Genomic DNA, 25,975 nt, shown 5'->3' with positions numbered 1-25,975 from the left:
TGGTTCAGCCCCAGGAGGGGGACCAACCGCAAAGGGGTACCTAAGATCAGGGACCAGCCTGCGAGCAGGAACCGCCAGCCGGTAGCCTCGGGCGATGAGGGACCCCCGGAAGAGATAGTGGTGGACCAGCCACCAATTGGGAGTCCCCAGCTCGCACCCCTCGACCAGGTAGAACCCTCAGGTAACGAAATGAACCACGCCGCAACCTCCACAGGGGCGGTCTGCTGTAGTACTGGAGGGGATGTTCCCCCAATAATGTGGGACTCAGACCCATCTCCGGTCAGGACACTCCAGGCCCTGCTGTACAGGCCGACCTACTATCAGCCCCGCTGGAAACACAGAGGCCCAAGAAGAAAGGAGAAGAATATGAGTTAACCTGGCCACCCGGAGACGGGTGGCAGATGTACATAAATAGGACGACATGAGTTTTAGGTGTGTTTAATAAGAATCTAGCGTAGCGTAGGATTATGAGTGTAAGGTTTATTTTAGTCACCACGACGGTAAAGAAACCACGCGTATGGAAGTAGTGAAACGAGTAAAATAGGATAAAAATGTTTAGACGAATAAGAAATGAAAGAGCTTCAGCCGACAGCCGGTGTCCAACTAGTGACATGTGCCTGGTAGTATTTGGGAGGAGACGTGTGAGAGCCCATTTGAGGGCATGAAAAGAATCCACCTGTGCAGCTATTAGAAGAGGCATAGACGAGGTAGCATCCAGGAGTATGAAGAATCGACCAGTACAGCTATTAAAGGAAGCACTGGTAATAGTTCTTGGGGAAAGAAAAAGACCCCACCTTGTAGGCAGTAAAAGAGGCACTACAAGAACGAGAAGAGTAAAATGACTATGAGACAAAAGTTAAAAACAGACATCAGTTCTGATAGGAACTGGAAAAGACAGCCAGTTGATTAAAGACTTTATTATGTTTCTGAGAAGAAATGAGCCCAAATTGGAACTCGATCACCTTTTGTCAAGCTGGAGAGCTTTTCTCAGAGCTGGACTATCTGTTTTATGTGCCCCTACAGGAAGGAGAACGATATTTAAAGGGTCCTGTTCCTGCTCGCCCTGATAAGGATGAGCAGCAGCAGCCGAGGAGACATGGAAGAATTCCTCATTTATGGGTGCTTGGGAGAGAGAGCACCGATCGTAACGGCAGGGAGTGGCACACCGGGTGTGGAAGAGCTCGCCGTTTATGCCCACGAAGGGAGGTGGCCAGGGTGGGTGGGGTCTGATTCCACTCGCTACTCCAGCCAGAATACGGGTCATTGCTGCGGGTCAGTGTTATGGAGGAAAAATATGTATGTTTGACTTGTAAAGGACAGATTCTCCTGGGTAGATGGTGGTGGCTCAGGAAGCTGAGCAAGGACACGGAGGACCAGGAATCTGACTGGGAACGACTCAATAACGATACGTACTGGACCATCACGGTGACACGGGGAGGAGTGAAGGTGTGTTGGAACAAGTGGTGGGAGTCTGAACAAGGAATTTACGTCCGCATGAGGGGGTCAGAGAAGATCTCTCCCACAGGCATATCAATCGCCTTTGCCAGGCAATGGCAAGATGACGGGGAAGGGTTGGGGTGGGATTCCAGACGTGTGTGCGGTCCCATACTCCCCACTCCCAATTAACGCCACCGAACTTGTAGCATGCATTAAGAAACCCCTGCCCACGACCCCGCCAATGCGAACAATAATAGAAAGGTGTCCTACCACCACCAAGGGACCAGGGAACAGATTAGTATTGGTACCGACCGAAAAGGTGTTATACCAGGGGGTACACTATGCAGTAGCTTCAGTTATTTTAAACCTTACCGAGGTGCACTAACCTGACTGGTGCCTGAAGGAAACAGAGCAGCTGTACCAGGCCCTACTCAGAGAAATGTTCAAGAAATTTTACGAGTTAGATTTTGGGAACATAGACAAAGCAGATCTATACACCCTACATACTAGGGGATGCCATGGGCACGGGAAGACCTAGAAGGGGAACCTTGAATGACATTTTTACTGCATATAATACAGGATCCTCTGTGATAAACAGCCTGGACGATATAGAACTGCAAACGCAGATAAATGGTCTAAAGAATCAACTGAGAAAGATCCTAAAAGAGGAAAACACAGTAGTGGGCTCAGAGCTACACGAGGACCAGGCTATGACGGTCCATTTAAAAGAGATCGTTGCTGAGCTGGAAAAACATGCACAAACAGTGAATGAACTCATACGGGAGGATAGGAGTGCTTCAGACCAGGCTGCACAGAACGAGGTGTGTGTGCTGTGCGAGGCATGGTTGTTGGGCGAGGGCTGCAACAACCTGAAGGATTTAAAACAAGGTTCGGTTCCCTCCTGGATCAGCAACAAGCACCTCGCAGCCCTCCACCCATATATAATTCCCTAAGCCATATATAATTCAGCTCCGCCTAGCTTCTGAAGCCTACCCTGTCCCAGTAGATTGCGGGCGTTCTAATCACACCATCATGGAGATAGTACTAAGGATGTTAGTCATGGGTGGGACAGCCCGACCCGCACCGGTATACAGGGTGGAGAACATTGGAGTCATTCAGGGAGGTGCGCACGTTCGTTTCACAGTGGTCCCATGCTATGACGGGTACTGACCTTTCCGGGTGCCGGAGCCGGGGTGCACACATAATACTGTGTCCCCAGCACTTGAATGCCTATTCTAAACCACAGTGCGGGTTTAAAGCTGCTGGAGCACAGCCTATCAACTGTACCATGGAGGTACTGGCACAAGGCCATGTCCCTCCACAGGTAGCATACATGGGGGCTGGGACATATTGTGTCACCATCAGTGCACCCCACTACCAGCATGGACAACACATCTGGTGTCTGGTGAGTGACAGCAGTTTTTGCTTTAAACCCGAGGCAGAAGTTCAAGTGGCCCAGGAACGGATTGTCCCCATTCCCAAACCCTCCACTGTTCACCTCACTGAGCGAAAACATCACAAACCTGCAGGATTCTGTTGCACATTTTGGCGCTGAAATTCTCCCTCTACCCGAACATCTTACTGCTCTGCTAGAAGCTGTAGTAATCTCACAAAAACATTTCTATACTCTAGAACAGAAAACAATTGAGATAGGGAGAAAAATTCTAGAGATCACAATTCCGCCTTGGTGGGACATTTTCAGAAATATAGACATTCCTGCTGGGATCAGAATAGCTTCCCACATTTTGGTTGTCTGCCAACTCATGATTATTCTTTACTTATGGTGTCTCACTTGTCGAATGAAATGCAGAGGCCGTTAGGTCCGGCACCAAAGGGTGCTGTACGCTCCCTGGCCAAACTTGGGGATCACACAGAGAGGGGTAACACCATATTACCATGTTTGATTTGTTTTACGTTTCACCTGCTGTAAAAACGCAGAGGCCGAGTGTTGTAAGAATGTTACTTAAAAATGTGTTTGACTATACTCCAACTTTACAGAAAATAAAGGTACAATGAAAGGGTGTCGGATCCCCTCTATGCTGTAACATAATTGGAATGACTATAGTTGCCTGTTAACTGCATTTCATTTCAAAGGGGGTATCCACGTTTAAGTTTAGTTAGGTAAATACAGGGGAAGGTTGACTCTCAGGAATCGGGAATTTTGCTCACCTAGCATGACACTCTAGCATGTAGAGTATCACAGGGGGGACTGTAGAATTGCAAAATTCATGGGAAACTCTCCCCCCCCTCCAGTGTTTGGACTCTATGGAAAGGAAGTTGAATTTGGAACTATCAACCAGAAAATTTGGGATCCTAAAGTGCACATGGAAGAACCTATGAGTTTTAATCGAATTTGACATATTACAAGGCAGATTGGGTCCGTGTGGAAAGGGCTGAGAACTAAAGGATAACTTTTCTTTAAGGAAACCAGTTTTGGGTATTGATGCTGTCTGGGGTATTGAAGCTAAACAAATTGTCTGGGGAATTGTGTAAACTCGAAAACCCTTCTCCCCAGGAGACATTAACATAGCAGCAATCAACCCAGAGATAGACAGCCATCACTGAGCAGGAAACCCATCCAGCGCATACATAATGATAATGGCCAATCCAGCCCGCATGGAAAATCCAGGCCTAGGCAGACATTGCAAATACCAAAAAGCTAATTTTCCCGATCAAGAAACAAATTCGTAAGATCAACACATCCGGGACAGGTTACCATTAATGAGCCCGCCAAAATATAACAAAGAGATATCAAGCCTGCCAAAATTAAAACAAAGAATCGGGACTGATTTGGCATGCAGATTAGAACGACTCCCAAAGTATAACTGGTGCCCTGTTTTTTTCAATGGAAGGAGGAGGGGAATGAGGGAAAAGGAGAGAGACCACTGCAGCAGTTTTTAACAAGCCTTCCAGAGAGCTTGTTACACAGCCTCCTATGCAGCTCTTCTGAGCACCAACATCTCCAGCCTCGACGACACTCCTGGGCTACACTGCCCTGCTATCGAAGAAGAAGGAAGAACATCATCACAGCAGAGAAAGCAGTTCCCAGTAACTTCGGACATCATCGCGGCAGCAACTGACCACAGCCAACGTGGTAACATCGAAAACACCACGATAGACAAATTCTGAGAACAAAACTCCTCAAGAAGAAACCGAAGATTTGAAAGTTTCCACTCTACAATCTGTTCCTAGCTACCAACAAGTGAAACATTACCTAAAGAGACTTTGAGACCTACTGCTGATGGAAAAAAGTGGGTACTCACCCCATAAGTCCAATACGCGCATCAGCGGACACCACCCAACTGAAGACTACGCAGTAAGAAGTCTTCCACGACGTTCGGGGTATGGCAAGCAGAACCGACAGAGACCAGTGAACCCCAAAATCGTGAACCATCGCCAACTGACAATAAAAGGATTGGTGAGCATAATCTCTGTTTGCCCTGGAGTTCAACCTAGTCAGAGTTAGGCATTGGGAGGTGGGAGGTGTATTATTTTTCTGTAACCCCTTTGAATGTGTGGATAAAGTGTTTTTTTTAATTCTAGTAATTACAACCTTGAGATTGTACGTTCTTGTCCTTAATAAAATCAAAGTTCTTTGCACTAAAACCAGTTGTCTCTTGCACTTTGTCACATCCCCAAATAAATCCAAAGTCTAGAACCCAGGGAGTGGGAGTGGGAGCGATTCGAACCGCTCAGAAGGTCAGAGGTGAACCTGACCCCCAAGACCACCTCCTACAGTACACAGCTGGAACATTCCATTTTCCAACTAGGTAGGGGTGAGCTACTTTTCAAAGTTGGCAACCTGAAAAAAAATTACCAGTGTATAACTAACATCTGGGTGTTTGTGGTTCCATCTCTAATCCTATCTTGTTGTACCTGATCTTTTGTCTATTATAGTTTCTCCCTACCTCTTTATCTATACTATGCTCCCTTTTGAAATATCTTCCATCTGGTTACAGTTCAAATAACCATTTTTTGTGGCTAAGAAGTTAATTAATGCATTTTCATTAAAAGCTTTATTTGTCTAGCATTGGGTATTTACACATTTTTCCAGAACTAATGTCATACCTGAACTGGATTCATTTAGTGTTGCAACTGAATGCAGATGTGTAAAATTGTTCTGTTCTGCAGCCATTTCATTATAATCTCAGAAACAAACTCAACATGCAGTTCAGAAGGAGAACAACGATGGCTGTTTTTCAGAGCCCCAGCTTAATGTTCTTGTTAAAACATTTGGCTAAACATCAAGATGCTTTCCTAGGAACAGCTACATTGTGAACTAACATCAAGAGGAAAAGCAAAGCTACAGACAATGATAACAAAAAAAGGAAGAAAGTGTTCAAGCTTTGTCAGAGAAGAACCAGTGACATCAAATAAATGTAGGAGATAAAATTGACAAAATATACAAAGTGCTAACACACAATTGTACTCGTACAAAAGACTATAACCTATATCATTAATTGTTGTGTGCAGATTTGGGGAAAGTATCCATACAGCCGAGGCATATTGATTGGCTCAAAATGTTCCTTCAATCAAAAACCTCAATGGCCTAATTTTCTGAGGCAACCAAGACGTAAATCAAGTGATGCTTACTTTATTTTATTACAAAGCATGCCCATAAACCCTCATTTTATTATGTTTGTTTGGTGCAAAATAGGATGCATTTTAATGGCTCTATAGCAGAGCGAACAGCTAAATCCCAGAGCAGTGGGATTAGATCAGATCAGGAGTCTCATATGGAACAAAAACACACTGGCGCAGACCTGATGGAACAAACGGCCTGTTTCTGTGCTGTAATGTTCTATGATTTTTCATTCTATGAAATCCACCCATTTCAAACAGTAAATGATGTCAGTTAAGGCTTTGAAATAGTGCATGCATATTATGTAGTTGTTTTCTGAGAGACTGTAGCGCAGACAGGAGTTGAAGTGCCAAGTTGACAATCAAGTGTTTGAGGCTCTAATCTGGTGAGTGAGGGAAAAGAGTGATGCCACCTAGGCCACGTTCCCTAGAAATGCCTGGTCCAGCAGGCACTGATAGAAACGAGTCAGTGTTGTGTTATGAACCTGTAAGACCAGAAAGGATCTCAGAAAGAAGAATAGGAAACCTTAAGAAATCGACTCAGGTAAGTCAGGAATGCAGGACACATACCTGCTATAAATGGACATGAAAGAAAGTCAGCCCTAACTAGCTTTTTATCTTTTGCTGCTTCTCCATCAAAAGCAGTGCAGTGCCGGGAGAATAAATGATTTACATGAATGAGAACAGTTATGTATGGGAAAGATGCTATTCAAAAGTGATCCAGCAAACCTGTGTGCACAGCAAGACTTACAAAAGACTGTTTAGGCAGCGAATGCTGAGCCCGCTGCTGAAAACTCAGAAACCGTCTTCCATGTTACTCTGGGAGACAGCTGTTTTAAGCTCCATAGAGACATCTGAAGGTGGTTGGAGTGGCCCCACCCTTCCAGGATATCACCCTTGGAGCAGCTTCCGAGAGAAAGGTACTTAGAAAGCCCGGCAGCCAGTCATTTTCTGTCTGAAAAATATAAACGAGAAGCCATGTGTCAAATATGTGTATCCAATAGAGTGATATGGATTGTTACTGTTAGGGCGTACTATTTATCAGTTTTGAATGTGTTCCTCCTTTCAAACAATACTTCTGCCACTTGCTTGATGCATTTGTCAGCAAGCAAATGACTGATTGGCATATGTCATTTGGTGGCTTGGAAGGATCCAGTGCTGTAAAAGTTTATTGTAGTCTCAGGAAGATTTGTGCTAAAAGCTGTCTGAGATTTTGTCTCCTACATTTGTTTGACGTCACTGGTTCTTCCCTGACAAAGCTTGAACACTTTCTTCCTTTTTTTGTTATCATTGTCTGCAACTTTGCTTTTCCTCTTGATGTTAGTTCACAATGTAGCTGTTCCTAGGAAAGCATCTTGATGCTTAGCCAAATGTTTTAACAAGAACATTAAGCTGGGGCCCTAAAAAACAGCCATCGTTGTTCTCCTTCTGGGCTGCTTGTTGAATTTGTTTCTGAGATTATAATGAAATTGCTGCAGAACAGAACAATTTTACACATCTGCAATCAATTGCAACACTTCACTTACAACTACACTTTCAAAATCCCAACTGTCCAGTCTTTGGCCCTCCATTCACCATGACATTTATGCAGCTACCGATCTGCTCAACCACACCCTAGTTCCCAATAAAACCATTACTCTCTCTCACCTTAGCCATTTCCCCGGTATGGCTCTCATCTCTGCTCCCTTAAGTCCAAGGGACGCAAACTTGAACGGATATGGCGGACAACTGGTTTAACCATTCACCGCCAGATCTGGCTGTACCACATAAAGCATTGTCGGGTTCTGCCCTCGTCCGCCAAAACTGCTCAATATTCCAGGATCGTCCTGGAATGCAAAGAAAAACCCCAGGTTCTATTCTCCCTGCTAACCGTCTTTTCCCTATCTCCTCCACTCTCACGTCCAACAACAAGTGCGAGGAGCTTATGTATTTCTTTGTCTCTAAGATTGAGACCATCTGATCAGCTGCATCTGCAACGTCCCTTCCTTCCCCTAGCCCAGTCAGCCAAATTTCTTCTAAGGTTCTCCTCGCCCTAGCCCTGAATTTTCTCTCCTATCTTTGCTCATGCCCTCACCGAGCTCATCTTGTCCATGAGATCCACCTCCTGCTCCCTCGACCCTATTCCCACTAAACAGCTGACCCTTCCTGACTCCCATGGTAGCTGATATTGTTAACGGTTCTCTCTCCTTAGGTACTGTCCCCCTCTCCTTCAAATCTGCCATCATCGCTCCTCTCCTCAAAAAATTAACCCTTGACTCTTCCGCCCTTGCAAACTACCGCCCCATCTGCAACCTCCTTTTCCTCTCCAATTTCGTGAACATATTGTCACCTCTCAAATCCGTGTCCATTTTTCCTGGGACTCTGTGTTTGAATTCCTTCAATCAGGTTTCCGCCCCGCCACAGTAATGAAACAGCTCTTATCAAAGTCATAAATTACATCTTATGTGACTGTCCCTCCTCATCCTTCTCGACCTGTCTACAGTCTTTGACATGGTTGACCATACCATCCTCCTCCAACGCCTCTCCACCATCGTCCAGCTGGGTGGGACTGCACTCGCCTGGTTCCATTCTTATCTAATTGTAACCAGAGAATCACCTGCAATGGCTTCTCTTCTCACTCCCAGACCATTGCCTCTGGTGCCCCCCAAGGATCTATCCTTGGCCTCCTCCTATTTCTCATCTACATGTTGGCCCTTGGCGACATCATCCGAAAACAAGGCATCAGTTTCCACATGTACACTGACGACATCCAGCTGTACCTCACCACCACCTCTTTCGACCCCTCCACTGTCTCTAAATTGTCAGACATCTTGTCCGACATCCAGTACTGAATGAGCAGAAATTTTCTCCAACTAAATATTGGGAAGACTGAAGCCTTTATCTTCGGTCACCACCACAAACTTCATTCCCTAGCCACCGACACCATCCCTCTCCCTAGTATCTGTCTGAGGCTGAACCCACTGTTTGCAACCTCGTTGTCATATTTAACCCCAAGATGAAATTCCGACTACTTATCCGCGTCATCACTAAGACCGCCTATTTTCATCTCCAGAATGTCGCTCACCTCTGCCCCTGCCTCAGCTCATGCTGCTGAAACCCTCATGCATGCCTTAGTTATCTCTAGACTTGACTATTCCAAAGCTGTCCTGGCCGGCCTCCCATGATCAACCCTACGTAAATTTGAGATCATTTAATCTCTGCTGCCCGTGTCCTAACTCGCACCAAGTTCCATTCACCTACCACCCCTGTGCTCACTGACCTATATTGGCTCCCGGTTGAGCAACGCCTTGATTTTAAAATTCTCATCCTTGTTTTTAAATCCCTCCATGGCCTCACCCATCCCTAGCTCTTTAGTCTCCTCCAGACCACAACCCTCTGTGATTACATAGGATTACATAGCATATACAGCACAGAAATAGACCATTCAGCCCAACCAGTCCATGCCGGCGTTTATGCTCCACTTGAGCCTCCTCCCGTCTTTCCTCATCTAACTATCAGCATTACCCTCTATTCCCTTCTCCCTCATGGTTGTCTAGCCTCCCTTTAAATGCATTTAAACTGTTTGCTTCAACCACTCGCTGTGGTAGTGAGTTCAACATTTGCAGCACTCTGTGGGTAAAAACGTTTCTTCTGAATTCCCTACTTAATTTCTTGGTGGCTATTTTATATTGATAGCTTTTAGTTTTGCTCATCCCTTCAAGTGAAAATGCGCTCTCTGTGTCTACTTTATCAAAACTTTGCATAATTTTAAAGATCTCCGTTAGGTCACCCTCAGCCTTCTCTTTTCAAGAGAAAAGAAGCCCAGCCTGTTCATCTTTTCCTGAAAGGTATAACCTCGCATTTCTGGTACCAACCTTGTAAATCTTTTTGCACCTCTCCAATGCATCTATATTCTTTTTATAATATGGTAACCAGAAGTGTACGCAGTAATCCAAGTGTAGTCTAACCATGGTTCGACACAATTATATCTGCACTCCTCTAATTCTGGCCTCGAGCACCCTGATTTTAATTGTTCCACCATTGGTAACTATGCCTTCAGCTGCCAATACCCTAATTCCCTCCCTAAACCTCTCTTTCCTCCTTTAACATGCTCTTTAAAACCTACCTCTTTGACCAAGCTTTTGGTCATTTGCCCTAATATCTCCTTCTGTGTCTCAGTGTCAAGTTTTGTTTTATAGCGTTCCTTTAAGCACCTTAGGACATTTTACTACGTAAAAGGCTCTGTATAAATACAAATTGTTGGAACAATGGAATTTCCATGCTGCCCATTTTAGTTGCTGCAAGCAAAATAGCAGGTACAAGTAAGTCAATTATAAGAAATTAATGTGGAAAAAAAGTCTTACAATGCCAAACATCTGACCTAAACACCACCAAAAATTTATGCAACAATAATAACGCAAATAAACATTGATGAGCAAAAAAAAAAATCAAATAACTTGCAAAGCTAAAAGTACAAAATGATACCATGCAGAAGCCTATTCCTGCAGACCAGTCCATCTATATGTGCTTTATCCATTTGAAATGGTCGAGCAGCACTGAACAGCTGTCTCCCAGCGTGGGGTGACTTTACATCATTTTTCAATCCGCAATATGGCTTGCACCGGCCAGCAACGTAGCTTGGATGTTGTGGAATCTGTTTGGGTAGAACTACGGAATACCAAAGGGCAAAAAACGCCAGTGGGAGTTGTGTGCAGACCACCAAACAGTAGTAGTGAGGTTGGGGACAGCATCAAACAAGAAATAAGGGAGGCAAGCAATAAAGGTACAGCAGTTATCATGGGTGACTTTAATCTACATATTGATTGGGCTAACCAAACCGGTAGCAATGCAGTGGAGGAGGATTTCCTGGAGTGTATTAGGGCTGGCTATCAAGACCAATATGTCGAGGAACCAACTAGAGAGCTGGCCATCTTAGACTGCGTGATGTGTAATGAGAAAGGACTAATTAGCAATCTTGTTGTGTGAGGCCCCTTGGGGGAAGAGTGACCATAATATAGTAGAATTCTTTATTAAGATGGAGAGTGACACAGTAAATTCAGAAACTAGGGTCCTGAACTTAAGGAAAGGTAACTTTGCAGGTATGAGGTGTGAATTGGCCAGAATTGACTGGCAAATGACACTTAAAGGGTTGACAGTGGATAGGTAATGGCAAACATTTAAAGATCACATGGTTGAACTTCAGCAATTATAAATCCCTGTCTGGTGTAAAAATAAAATGAGGAAGGTGGTTCAACCATGCCTAACAAGGGAAATTAAGGATAGTGTTAAATCCTAGGAAGAGGCATATAAATTGGCCAGAAAAAGCAGCAAACCTGAGGACTGGGAGAAATATAGAATTCAGCAGAGGAGGACAAAGGGTTTAATTAAGAGGAGGAAAATAGAGTACGAGAGGAAGCTTGCCAGGAACATAAAAACTGACTGCAAAAGCTTTTACAGATATGTGAAGAGAAAAAGATTAGTGAAGACAGACGTAGGCTCCTTGCAGTCGGATTCAGGTGAATTTATAATGAGGCACAAAGAAATGGAAGACCAATTCAACAAATACTTTGGTTCTGTTTTCACTAAGGAAGACACAAATAACCTTCCCGAAGTACTAGGGGACCGAGGGTCTAGTGAGAAGGAGGAACAGAAGGATATCCTTATTAGGCGGGAAATTGTGTTCGGGAAATTGATGGGATTAAAGGCTGATAAATCCCCGGGGCCTGATAGTCTGCATCCCAGAGTACTTAAGGAAGTGGCCCTAGAAATAGTGGATGCATTGGTGATCATTTTCCAACAGTCTATCGACTCTGGATCAGTTCCTATGGACGGGATGGTAGCTAATGTAACACCACTTTTTTAAAAAGGAGGGAGAGAGAAAACGGGTAATTATAGGCCAATTAGCCTGACATCAGTGGTGGGGAAAATGTTGGAATCAATTATTAAAGATGAAATAGCAGCGCATTTGGAAAGCAGTGACAGTATCGATCCAAGTCAGCATGGATTTATGAAAGGGAAATCATGCTCGACAAATTTTCTGGAATTTTTTAAGGATGTAACTAGTAGAGTGGACAAGGGAGAACCAGTGGATGTGGTGTATTTGGCCATTCAAAAGGCCTTTGACAAGGTCCGACACAAGAGATTGGTGTGCAAAATCAAAGCACATGGAATTGGGGGTAATGTACTGACGTGGATAGAGAATTGGTTGGCAGACAGGAAGCAGAGAGTCGGGATAAATGAGTCCTTTTCAGAATGGCAGACAGTGACTAGTGGAGTGCCGCAGGGCTCAGTGCTGGGACCCCAGCTCTTTACAATATACATTAATGAAGAAATTGAGTGTAATATCTCCAAATTTGCAGATGACACTAAACTGGGTGGAGGTGTGAGCTGTGAGGAGGACGCTAAGAGGCTGCAGGGTGACTTGGACAGGTTAGGTGAGTGGGCAAATGCATGGCAGATGTAGTATAATGTGGATAAATGTGAGGCTATCCACTTAGGGGGCAAAAACACGAAGGCAGAATATTATCTGATTGGCGGCAGATTAGGAAAATGGGAAGTGCAACGAGACCTGGTTGTCATGGTTCATCAGTCACTGAAAGTTGGCATGCAGGTACAGCAGGCAGTGAAGAAGGCAAATGGTATGTTGGCCTTCATAGCTAGGGGATTTGAGTACAGAAGCAGGGAGGTCTTACTGCAATTGTACAGGGTCTTGGTGAGGCCTCGCCTGTAATATTGTGTTAGTTTTGGTCTTCTAATCTCCTAAAGTTCTTGCTATTGAGGGAGTGCAGCGAAGGTTCACCAGACTGATTCCCGGGATGGCTGGACTGACATATGAGGAGAGACTGGATCAACTGGGCCTTTATACACTGGAGTTTAGAAGGATGAGAGGGAATCTCATACAAACATATAAGATTCTGACGGGACTGGACAAGTTAAATGCAGGAAGAATGATTCCGATGTTGGGGAATTCCAGAACCAGGGGACGCAGTCTTAGGATAAGGGGTAGGCCATTTAGGACTGAGATGAGGAGAAACTTCTTCACTCAGAGAGTTGTTAACCTGTGGAATTCCCTACCGCAGAGAGTTGTTGATGCCAATTCATTGGATACATTCAAGAGGGAGTTAGATATGGCCCTTACGGCTAGGGGGATCAAGGGGTATGGAGAGAAAGCAGGAAAAAGAGGTATTGAGGTGAATGATCAGCCATGATCTTATTGAATGGTGGTGCAGGCTCGAAGGGCTGAATGGCCTACTCCTGCACCTATTTTCTATGTTTCTTTGTTTCTATGTTTAAGTAGGCTGACTATTTTTTAAATACAAAACATGGCCCACTACGATATGGGTATGCTGGCTATGAGCCTTATTTTGTGACCTGGCTTGTGAGGCTCCATGCCAACAACACACCCGTGTCACATGATCTCTCATATGTAGAAGGAATCTTCGCCATGGGATCTGCTCAGACTCCTGGATGGAAATGTAACTGCTTCTGGAATGTATGATGCATTGAGGAAAATTTTCTCCAAAGATCCTGACAAAGTTACATTATTCATGTGACGGATACTCTGATGTACCTTAGAAAGAACTTGCATTTATACAGCACCTTTTACAACCTCAGGACATCCTGAAGCACTGCACAGCCAGTGAAGTACTTTTGAAGTGTTGCCAATTTGCACACAGCAAGGTTCCACAAACAGCAATGAGATAAATGACCAGATAATTCTGTTTTAAGTGATGTTGATTGTGGGATAAAAGTTGTCCAGGACACTAGTACTCTTCTTGGAATAGTGCCAAGGAATCTTTTACATCCACCTGAGAGGGCCGATGGGTTTAACAGCTCAAGCAAAAGGCAGCACCTCTGGTAATGCAGCACTTCTTCAATACTGCACTGAAGTATCAACCAAGGTTATGTGCTCAAATCACTGGAGTGGGATTTGATCCTACAACCTCCTGACTCAGAGGTAAGAGTGCTACCACTGAGTTAAGGCTGATACCTAGAACTAAACCAGGGAACCATAGGGTGTTAAAGCGCGTAAACAGTCACTCAGCCCATCAAGTTTGTGTTGCTGTTTTTCTCCACATGAGCGACCTAAGTCTAGTCCAACTCTCTCGTTGTTCCTCATCCCTGAATTTAGGGAGCTAGGAGTTAAATTTAAAAGTAGGACCTCAAAGGTAGTAATCTCAAGATTGCTACTAGTGCCACGTGCTAGTCAGAGTAGAAATAGCAGGATAGTTAAGATGAATATGTGGCTTGAGGAATGGTACAAGAGGGAGGGATTCAAATTCCTGGGACATTGGAACCGGTTCTGGGGGAGGTGGGACCAGTACAAACCGAACGGTCTGCACCTGGGCAGGACCAGAACCAATGTCCTAGGGGGAGTGTTTGCTAGTTCTGTTGGGGAGGGTTTAAACTTATATGGCAGGGGGATGGGAATCTGTGCAGGGAGAGAGATGGAAGTAAAATGGGGACAGAAGCAAAAGGTAGAAAGGAGATTAAGGAAAAGTGGAGGGCAGAAAAATCAAAGGCCAAAATCAAAAAGGACCACATTACAATATAATTCTAAAAGGACAAAGAATTCTAAAAAAAAACAAGCCTGAAGGCTGTGTCTCAATGCGAGGAGCATTCGTAATAAGGTGGATGAATTAACTGCACAGATAGCTGTTAACAGATATAATGTAATTGGGATTACGGAGACATGGCTCCAGGGTGACCAAGGTTGGGAACTCAACATCCAGGGGCATTCAATATTCAGGAAGGATAGGCAGAGAGCAAAAGGAGGCGGGGTGGCATTGCTGGTTAAAGAGGAAATTAATGCAATAGTAAGGAAGGACATTAGCCTGGATGATGTAGAACCTGTATGGATGGAGCTGCGGAATACCAAAGGGCATAAAACGCTAGTGGGAGTTGTGTACAGACCACCAAACAGTACAGCATCAAACAAGAAATAAGGGATGTGTGCAATAAAGGTACAGCAGTTATCATGGGCGACTTTAATCTACATATTAATTGGGCTAACCAAACTGGTAGCAATGCGGTGGAGGAGGATTTCCTGAAGTGTATTAGGGCTGGCTTTCTAGACCAATGGGTCGAGGAACCAACTAGAGAGCTGGCCATCTTAGACTGGGTAATGTGTAATGAGAAGGGACTAATTAGCAATCTTGTTGTGCGAGGCCCTTGGAGAAGAGTGACCATAATATGGTAGAATTCTTTATTAAGATGGAGAGTGACACAGTTAATTCAGAAACTAGGGTCCTGAACTGAAGGAAAGGTAACTTCGACGGTATGAGGCGTGAATTGGCTAGAATAGACTGGCAAAGGAAAATTAAAGGGTTGATGGTGGCTAAGCAATGGCAACCATTTAAAGATCACATGGATGAACTTCAGCAACTGTACATCCCTGTCTGGAGTAAAAATAAAACGGGGAAGGTGGCTCAACCGTGGCTAACAAGAGAAATTAAGGATAGTGTTAAAACCAAGGAAGAGGCATATAAATTGGCTAGAAAAAGTAACAAACCTGAGGACATTGAGAAATTTAGAATTCAACAGAGGAGGACTTAAGGGTTTAATTAAGAGGGGGAAAATAGAGTACGAGAGGAAGCTTGCAAGGAACATAAAAACGGACGCAAAAGCTTCTATAGATATGTGAAGAGAAAAAGATTAGTGAATACAAATTTAGGTCCCTTGCAGTCAGAATCAGGTGAGTTTATAATGGGGAACAAAGAAATGGCAGACCAATTGAACAAATACTTTGGTTCTGTCTTCACTAAGGAAGACACAAATAACATTCTGGAAATACTAGGGAACCGAGGGTCTAGCGAGAAGGAGGAACTGAAGGAAATCCTTAATAGTCAGGAAATTGTGTTAGGGAAATTGATGGGACTAAAGACCAATAAATCACCAGGCCTGATAGTCTGCATTCCAGAGTACTTAAGGAATTGGCCCTAGAAATAGTGGATGCATTGTTGGTCATTTTCCAACATTCTATAGACTCTGGATCAGTTCCTATAGATTGGAGGGTAGCTAATGTAACTCCACTTTTTAAAAAAGGAGGGAAAGAGTAAACAAGGAATTATAGACTGGTTAGCCTGACATCAGTAGTGGGGAAAATGTTGAAATCAATTATTAAAGATGTAATAGCAGCGCATTTGGAAAGCAGTGACAGGATCAGTCCAAGTCAGCATGGATTTATGAAAGAGAAATCATGCTTCACAAATCTTCTGGAATTTTTTGAGGATGTAACTAGTAGAGTGGACAAGGGAGAACCAGTGGATCTGGCTTATTTGGACTTTCAAAAGGTTTTTGACAAGGTCCCACACAAGAGATTAGTGTGCAAAATTAAAGCACATGGTATTGGGGGTAATGTATTGACGTGGATAGAGAACTGGTTGGCAGAAAGGAAGTAAATAGTAGGAATAAACGGGTCTTTTTCAGAATGGCAGGCAGTGACTAGTGGGGTACCGCAAGGTTCAGTGCTGGGTCCCCAGCTATTTACAATATACATTAATGATTTAGACGAAGGAATTGAATGTAAGATCTCCAGGTTTGCAGATGATACTAAGCTGGGTGGCAGTGTGAGCTGTGAGGAGGATGCTAAGAGGCTGCAGAGTAACTTCGACAGGTTAGGTGAGTGGGCAAATGCATGGCACATGATGAATAATGTAGATAAGTGTGGGGTTATCCACTTTGGTGGCAAAAACAGGAAGGCAGAATATTATCTGAATGGTGACAGATTAGGAAAAGGGGAGGTGGACTGAGACCTGGGTGTCATGGTACATCAGTCATTGAAAGTTGGCATGCAGGTACAGCAGGTGGTGAAGGCGGCAAATGGCATGTTGGTCTTCATAGTGAGAGGATTTGAGTAGAGGAGCAGGGAGGCCTTACTGCAGTTGTACAGGGCCTTGGTGAGGCCACACCTTGAACATTGTGTACAGTTTTAGTCTCCTAATCTGACGAAGGACATTCTTGCTATTGAGGGAGTGCAGCCAAGGTTCACCAGACTGATTCCCGGAATGGCAGTGTTGGAGCAGATTTTTGGACATAATAAAGCCTAGGGGGACACTTGACTAGTATACCAAACATTTGTCCCCCTCAAATGAATTTTGTAAGAGACAATCCTGATGCATTATTGTATGCTTGCCTTTACTGGTTGTAGGAAGCCTGACACGTTTTTCCTCTCTGTGATAACAGGGGAATTAGTCCTCTTCTTTGTTTATAATGGCCTGTCACAATGCGAGGCTGGCTTATATCAAGAGCCCAGCCTTGAACGGTAATTGTATGAAAAGCTTTGTAAACCTAGTAATGCGATGACTGGATATAAGGACTGTTGCTAAGGCACGTGATGTAAAGTGACGTAATTTGTAAGATAAAGGAACCTCACAGGCGATTTCAAATTGAGAAGGTGGTTCAGCAGGCGCGGGTCTCTAACAATTCTCCCAAAGCTTTGTCTCCGATTTAATAAACCTCTCTTTAAATACAGTCTCGGAAATATTTTTCCACAACAGGCAGGACTGACATATGAAGAAAGACTGGAACGACTAGGCTTATATTCACTGGAATTTAGAAGAATGAGCGAGGATCTCATACAAATATATAAAATTCTGACCGGATTGGACAGGTTAGATGCAGGAAGAATGTTCCCGATGTTGGGGAAGTCCAGAAGCAGGGGTCACAGTCGAAGGGTAAGGGGTAAGCCATTTAAGTCCGAGATGAGGAGAGATTTCTTCACTCAGAGAATTGTGAACCTGTGGAATTCTCTACCACAGAAAGTTGTTGAGGCCAGTTCGTTAGATATATTCAAAAGGGAGTTAGATGTGGCTGTTACGGTTAAAGAGATCAAGGGGTATGGAGAGAAAGCAGGAATGGGGTACTAACGTTGCAAAAATGATCAGCCATGATCATATTGAATGGTGGTGCAGGCTCGAAGGGCCGAATGGCTTACTCCTACACCTATTTTCTATGTTTCTATACCTTTTAATAGTCTTTATTTTCCAAGTAATTATTTGAAAAGAATTTATGGAATTTACTTTAATAGCTGTTGTGTCAGAGCATTGATTTCCAGTCCCTGAATACCTCGATTTAAAAATTTTCATTCTCATGTTCAAATCCCTCAATGGCTTCACTCCTACTTAATTCTGCAACCTCCTGCAGCCCTGCAACCCTCCAAGAACTCTGCGTTCCTCCAACTTTGGCCTCTTGTGCATCACCCACTTCCTTCATCCCACCATTGGTGGCTGTGCCTTCACCCATCTAGGCTCCAAACTCTGAAGTTCCTTCCCTAAAACTCTCTCTCCTCCTTTAAGACCCTTCTTGAAACTTACCTCTTTGACTAAGCTTCGGACAACCAGTCCTAATGTCTCTTTTGGATCAGTGTAAATGTTTGTCTGATTGCGCTCCTGCGTAGCACCTTGGGATGCTTTACTATTTTAAGGGTGCTATATAAATGCAAGTTGTTGCTGTTGAGAATTTCACATTCTAATGACCCTCTATGTATTTTTTTCTAACCTCCCCGTTAATTTTTTTTGTGATCTGTCATTACTCTCTTGCAGAACAATGGAAACAATCCATCATCATTTAGCTTAGAATAAACAATGTTCCCTCTAAATTTTTCTTTTCATGCACGGTCGCTTTAAATTTGGTGCGCGGCTGCACACCTTAGCGGAAATATTGATCGCAACTCATCTGAATCTTGACGATGTCTATCAGGTCACCCTTTAACTTCTCAAATCTTTCTTCATAACTGTAACCCCGTGCCCCATTAGGTGTGAAAGTGTAATTATATCTTCCATGTTCATGTTATATATGTATCTGTTCAATAAGTATATATTCAGAATAATATTACTGAAAACTGATACAAATAGATAGAACTTTTGCAAAATATGTTCATCAGTCCACTGTACGGACGGACGTATGACCACGCCCCATATTTGAGTATAGTAGGACAGTAGTGTCAGTTGTTTTCATGAATGTGATTATGCATTATAACACAAATCGATCTTTATTGCAATAGCCTGGAATAATTTTGATGAACCTTTGTAGTTAAGTCCACCAGGTCATAATTTAGTAATTGCTGTCTTGCTAAAAGTGGCTTAATTGTTGTTGTTTGGTTACAGGTGTTAAAAAGAAATTACCATCCTGTTAAAGTCGTGTGGAAAAATGTGAACTGTTCAACAAGTTTATATACGAACTCACACATCACCTGCATGGTGTTAGCTGGGCATTTAAATTATCAGCAGGATGATTATCAAGCCTAGTATTCTATTACTGTAATAATTGCTTACACAAAGCTTTTTACAATTATTGCCCTGCACTTTAAATTTTATATCCGATTTAATTAACACAGTAGTTAGATGTATTTTCCATAGTTATTGTGGAGTACTGTTCTCATTATTTGAGTTCTGTTCCAAAATATATTTAGCCAACCTGTGTGTCCAGTCGATAGCCAACTTACAAAAGCCTTATACCTGCCAACATTCCAAACTTAGCAGGAGATTCTTAATACTTTGTGTCTTGGTTGAAATTCTGTTTAGTTACCATAAAGAATAGTAATGCAAATTCCACGAACCTCGGAATCTGCAGATATCATATTTTCAAGTCTTTAATTTTACACGAATAAAACAAAGCTATAGAATGGTGCCATCATGTGATTAACATTGGTAACTGCATCACAATAACATTTAGTGGGGGAGGGAAGGATAAAAGATACTTGTAAATGGAATTTTTAAATTCAGTATTCCTTTGTTCTCTACCCCAGACATCACCATGGGGGTTCATTCAGCGGCAGTTATAGAACAAAGGCAGTGATATTACAGAATAAAATTAATTTCCTCCCACATCCCTGTAAATTCCAGAGCGATAATCTAACCTCAATCTCAAGCCTCCACCCAAGCATTAATGTGAATGCAATTACCAAATGTCCCGCACCAGTACAAATAAAGTTGGCCACGAAATTCCCCGCAGTCGCGTTCTCTGTTAATGCCGGCCGCCTCACTTCCAGCGTGGGACATGGCAGCCGCCATTCTGGAGAGGTCGGCAGCGCTGCCATAACCTGCACTCGTTTATACAATGTAAATATGCAGATCGTGATGTCAATTGACGTGCAACGCCTGAATTTATGCACGATTGTGATTTTGTATGTCGTCACACACTATAACGCCCTTTCCTAAACACTCATAGAAAATCGTGCATGAAGCAGTTGTACAGAGATGCTGTCAACACTTCTTAAAGGGATACACACATCTTTCAGGTAAGTTTCAATTTCAGCTGTTGGACTTTTAAAATATTTTATTGAAGTAGTGGCTTGGTGCAATATATTTAATAAGTTGTTAAAGTGTGCAGGGAGTGCTGCTGGATGCTTGCAATACTTTGGATGTTTGCAATACTTTGGATGTTAAAGGAAGGCTTGGAGAAGACCACTTGCTCAAAGTCCTGTAGGCTCTAGTTGCAGTCCCCCTTATGGAATGGAACAGAGGCAGCAAAAGGGACAAGCTGCTCGCAGAGGGAAGAGGAAGAAGCAGAAGAGGAGGAGGTGGAAGGGAGGCAGCCAAGACAGTTTTTTTTCTGGCTGGGCTATCCAGGATGGAATCATTTGCCTGCAGTACCAGTGACCACAACTCCAATTCCACTTTCAACATTTATCACACATTGTGTTCGGGAAATTGATGGGATTGAAGGCCGATAAATCCCGAGGGCTTGATAGTCTGCATCCCAGAGTACTTAAGGAAGTGGCCCAGGAAATAGTGGATGCATTGGTGATCATTTTCCAACAGTCTATTGAATCTGGATCCGTTCCTATGGACTGGAGGGTAGCTAATGTAACACCACTTTTTAAAAAAGGAGGGAGAGAAAACGGGTAATTATAGACTGGTTAGCCTGACATCAGTAGTGGCAAAAATGTTGGAATCAATTATTTAAAGATGAAATAGCAGCGCATTTGGAAAGTAGTGACAGGATCGGACCAAGTCAGCATGGATTTATGAAAGGGAAATCATGCTTAACGAATCTTCTGGAATTTTTTGAGGATGTAACTAGTAGCGTGGATAAGGGAGAACCAGTGGATGTGGTGTATTTGGACTTTCAAAAGGCTTTTGACAAGGTCCCAAACAAGAGATTGGTGTACAAAATCAAAGCGCATGGTATTGGGGTAATGTACTGACGTGGATAGAGAACTGGTTGGCAGACAGGAAGCAGAGAGTCGGGATAAACGGGTCCTTTTCAGAATGGCAGGCAGTGACTAGTGGGGTGCCGCAGGGCTCAGTGCTGGGACCCAGCTCTTTACAATATACATTAATGATTTGGATGAAGGAATAGAGTGTAATATCTCCAAGTTTGCGGATGACACTAAACTGGGTGGCGGTGTGAGCTGTGAGGAGGATGCTAAGAGACTGCAGGGTGACTTGGACAGGTTAGGTGAGTGGGCAAATGCATGGCAGATGCAATATAATGTGGATAAATGTGAGGTTATCCACTTTGGGGGCAAAAACACAAAGGCAGAATATTTCCTGAATGGTGGCAGATTAGGAAAAGGGGAGATGCAACGAGATCTGGGTGTCATGGTTCATCAGTCACTGAAAGTGGGCATGCAGGTACAGCAGGCGATGAAGAAAGCAAATGGTATGTTGGCCTTCATAGCTAGGGGTTTTGAGTATAGGAGCAGGGAGGTCTTACTGCAGTTGTGTAAGGCCTTGGTGAGACCTCACCTGGAATATTGTGTTCAGTTTTTGTCTCCTAATCTGAGGAAACATAGAAACATAGAAAATAGGTGCAGGAGCAGGCCATTCAGCCCTTCTAGCCTGCACCGCCATTCAATGAGTTCATGGCTGAACATGAAACTTCAGTACCCCCTTCCTGCTTTCTCGCCATAACCCTTGATCCCCCGAGTAGTAAGGACTTCATCTAACTCCCTTTTGAATATATTTAGTGAATTGGCCTCAACTACTTTCTGTGGTAGAGAATTCCACAGGTTCACCACTCTCTGGGTGAAGAAGTTTCTCCTCATCTCGGTCCTAAATGGCTTACCCCTTATCCTCAGACTGTGACCCCTGGTTCTGGACTTCCCCAACATTGGGAACATTCTTCCTGCATCTAACCTGTCTAAACCCGTCAGAATTTTAAACGTTTCCATGAGGTCCCCTCTCATTCTTCTGAACTCCAGTGAATACAAGCCCAGTTGATCCAGTCTTTCTTGATAGGTCAGTCCCGCCATCCCGGGAATCAGTCTGGTGAATCTTCACTGCACTCCCTCAATAGCAAGAATGTCCTTCCTCAAGTTAGGAGACCAAAACTGCACACAATACTCCAGGTGTGGCCTCACCAAGGCCCTGTACAACTGTAGCAACACCTCCCTGCCCCTGTATTCAAATCCCCTCGCTATGAAGGCCAACATGCCATTTGCTTTCTTAACCGCCTGCTGTACCTGCATGCTAACCTTCAATGACTGATGTACCATGACACCCAGGTCTCGTTGCACCTTCCCTTTTCCTAATCTGTCATCATTCAGATAATAGTCTGTCTCTCTGTTTTTACCACCAAAGTGGATAACCTCACATTTATCCACATTATACTTCATCTGCCATGCATTTGCCCACTCACCTAATCTATCCAAGTCACTCTGCAGCCTAATAGCATCCTCCTCGCAGCTCACACTGCCACCCAACTTAGTGTCATCCGCAAATTTAGAGATACTACATTTAATCCCTTCGTCTAAATCATTAATGTACAATGTAAACAGCTGGGGCCCCAGCACAGAACCTTGCGGCACCCCACTAGTCACTGCCTGCCATTCTGAAAAGTACCCGTTTACTCCTACTCTTTGCTTCCTGTCTGACAACCAGTTCTCAATCCACGTCAGCACACTACCCCCAATCCCATGTGCTTTAACTTTGCACATTAATCTCTTGTGTGGGACCTTGTCGAAAGCCTTCTGAAAGTCCAAATATACCATATCAACTTGTTCTCCTTTGTCCACTTTACTGGAAACATCCTCAAAAAATTCCAGAAGATTTGTCAAACATGATTTCCCTTTCACAAATCCATGCTGACTTGGACCTATCATGTCACCATTTTCCAGATGCACTGCTATGACATCCTTAATAATTGATTCCATCATTTTACCCACTACTGAGGTCAGGCTGACCGGTCTATAATTCCCTGTTTTCTCTCTCCCTCCTTTCTTGCTATTGAGTGAGTGCAGCGAAGATTCACCAGACTGATTCCCGGGATGGCTGGACTGACATATGAGGAGAGATTGGATCAACTGGGCCTTTATACACTGGAGTTTAGAAGGATGAGAGGGGATCTCATAGAAATGTATAAGATTCTGACGGGACTGGACAGGTTAGATGCAAGAAGAATGTTCCCGATGTTGGTAAAGTCCAGAACCAGGGAACATAGCCTTAGGATAAGGGGTAGGCCATTTAGGGTGAGATGAGGAGAAACTTCTTCACTCAGAGTTGTTAACCTGTGGAATTCCCTGCCGCAGAGAGTTGTTGATGCCAGTTCATTGGATATATTCAAGAGGGAGTTAGATATGGCCCTTACGCCTAAGGTGATCAAGGGGTATGGAGAAAAAGCAGGAAAGAGGTACTGAAGGAATGATCAGCCATGATCTTATTGAATGGCGGTGCAGGCTTGAAGGCCCGAACGGCCTACTCCTGCACCTATTTTCTATGTTGCTATGTTTCTATGACCCCTGCACCGGCCCGCTTCCACCCCGGGCCGAAAGGACCCCTGGGCCCACTGGCTATTCTGGGCCCGCTGACTCTTCAAGACCTGCCGGCCACAAAGAAGACGCTGGGGTGGAGTGTTCCGGCAGTACTGTGAAACATTCTGCCCGGGGCCGACACTCAACCAGCCGAAGGGACTCCAGGGCCGGTGCTGACCCAGCCAAAGGGACTCCAGGGCTGGCATCGAACCAGCCAAAGGGACTCCGGGGCCGGCGCTGAACCGGCCGAAGGGACTCCATTTTTAAACTTTTAATCAACTTTTAAACTTCTTAAACAATTCGGGAAAACTTTTACATTTTTAATCAACTTGGAGAACTTTTTTTCTATAACTTTTAATCAACTCTTAATCTATTTATTAATCCTTCAATCAACCTGTGTAACTTTAAAAAAAAGTAATTTGGAAATACTTTTAAACTCTTAAGCTTTTAAAACAACTTGGAAACCGCTGGGGAAATTTTTAACCTTGGAAGAAACTTTCCAAAACATCCCTCGGAACCTCAGCGGGCAGCTGACCTTCCCAATGCCTGCCCCTCAAACCAAGCCTCGGGCCATCTACCATCAATGGCGCTACTTGGCGCCGAGCTTGCGGCCAATATCTCGCCGTAGGCAATTCGGCTTATACAGCAATGCCTGGTCTCCAGTCGTCTAGGACCCCCTTGCCACTGGACCAAGACCTTGCTCAGCTAAGCCCGTGTGGTTGCCTGTGTGCAGCGGCCACCCCACCTTAAAAGAATTCACGCACAGGCATCTTCCACTTCGCTAATATGAAGTTCAGGACCTGGAACATCGGGACCCTCATGGACAATTCCAACAGCAACAGGCTGGAACGCCGCACCGTCATAGTTGCCTGGGAACTTAGACGTTTTGACGTTGACGTTGACATTGACGCCCTAAGAGAGACCCGCCGGGTAGGGGAAGGCCAGCTCATGGAACATGGTGGCGGTTGCAACTTTTTCCGGAAAGGAAACCCAGAGGAAGAATACTGCCTTCATGGAGTCAGCTTCGCTGTCAAAAATGAACTGGTCGACTGCCTCAAAGACTCCCCCTGCGTGGTTAACGAACACCTCATGACTCTTCGCCTTAGCCTATCCCACAACCAATGCGCCACAGTCATCAGTGCGTACGCCCCAACACTCGATGCAACGGATGAGGTTAAAGAGGGTTTTTACTCCAACCTCGAGACATCCCTGACCTGCGTCCCCACGGACGACAAATTGATCCTGCTAGGTGACTTTAATGCCACGGTCGACAAAGACACAGCCCTCTGGGGAGGCGTGATTGGTAGAGAAGGGGTAGGGAAAACCAACTCCAGCGGTACCTTACACCTGACAAAATGTCTAGAACACGAACTCCTCATCACCAACACCCTGTTCCGCCAGAGACAAATACAAGGCATTGTGGCAACACCCTCGTTCTAAACACTGGCACCTGCTCGACTACGTCATCATCCGAGCCAGGGATCGCAAGGATGTGCGCATCACCCGCACCTTGACAGGAGCTGATGACTGCTGGACGGACCAGCGCCTAATACAATCCATCATCAATATAAACATAGCCCCAAAGCAGAGGGGACAGCAGAAGCAGTGCCGCAAAAAAGTCAATGCCGGGGCACTTAAAGATCCAGTTATGAGAGCCCTATACAGCCAGCGCCTCACAGCTAATCTGGCGTGCCTTGATGACCCCGAGCTGCTGAATGCCCACAGCATTTGGTCTGCCCTCCAGGTCTCCATAACTAATGCCTGTGAAGAGACATTTGGTTACTCAACCAGAAAACACCAGTAATGGTTCGATGAAAATGATCAGGAGATCCAAGAACTAATAGATCATAAACGCAGAGCATTTCTGAGCCTCAAGCAACAACCCAACTCGGGAGCTGCAAAGTAACATTACAGACGGCTCAAGGCTGAGGTCCAACAAAAAACCTGGAACCTAAAGAACAGGTGGTGGATGGAGAAAGCACAGGAGATACAACAATGGCCGACAGCCATGATATGCGAGGATCCTTCATCGCAGTTAAGACCACCTACGGTCCAAATTCCCAAGGCCCCACCCCACTCCTGGCCAAGAACGGGGAAACACTCATCAAGGACACCGAGGCTGTGAGGGCCCACTGGAAGGAGCACTTTGAACATCTCTCAATCGAAACTCTGCCTTTGACTCAAGTGTTCTCAACTCCATCCCGCACCATGCGACCCGCCATCACCTCAGTGAAACCCAACGCTGCACGGGGTAGGCAAAGTCATAAAATAGCTCAAGAATAA

Source organism: Pristiophorus japonicus, chromosome 2 (assembly GCF_044704955.1).
Source record: "Pristiophorus japonicus isolate sPriJap1 chromosome 2, sPriJap1.hap1, whole genome shotgun sequence".
Lineage (NCBI taxonomy): Eukaryota > Metazoa > Chordata > Chondrichthyes > Pristiophoridae > Pristiophorus > Pristiophorus japonicus.
The sequence above is the reverse complement of the archived record's forward strand: the minus strand, read 5'-3'. Positions refer to the sequence as shown.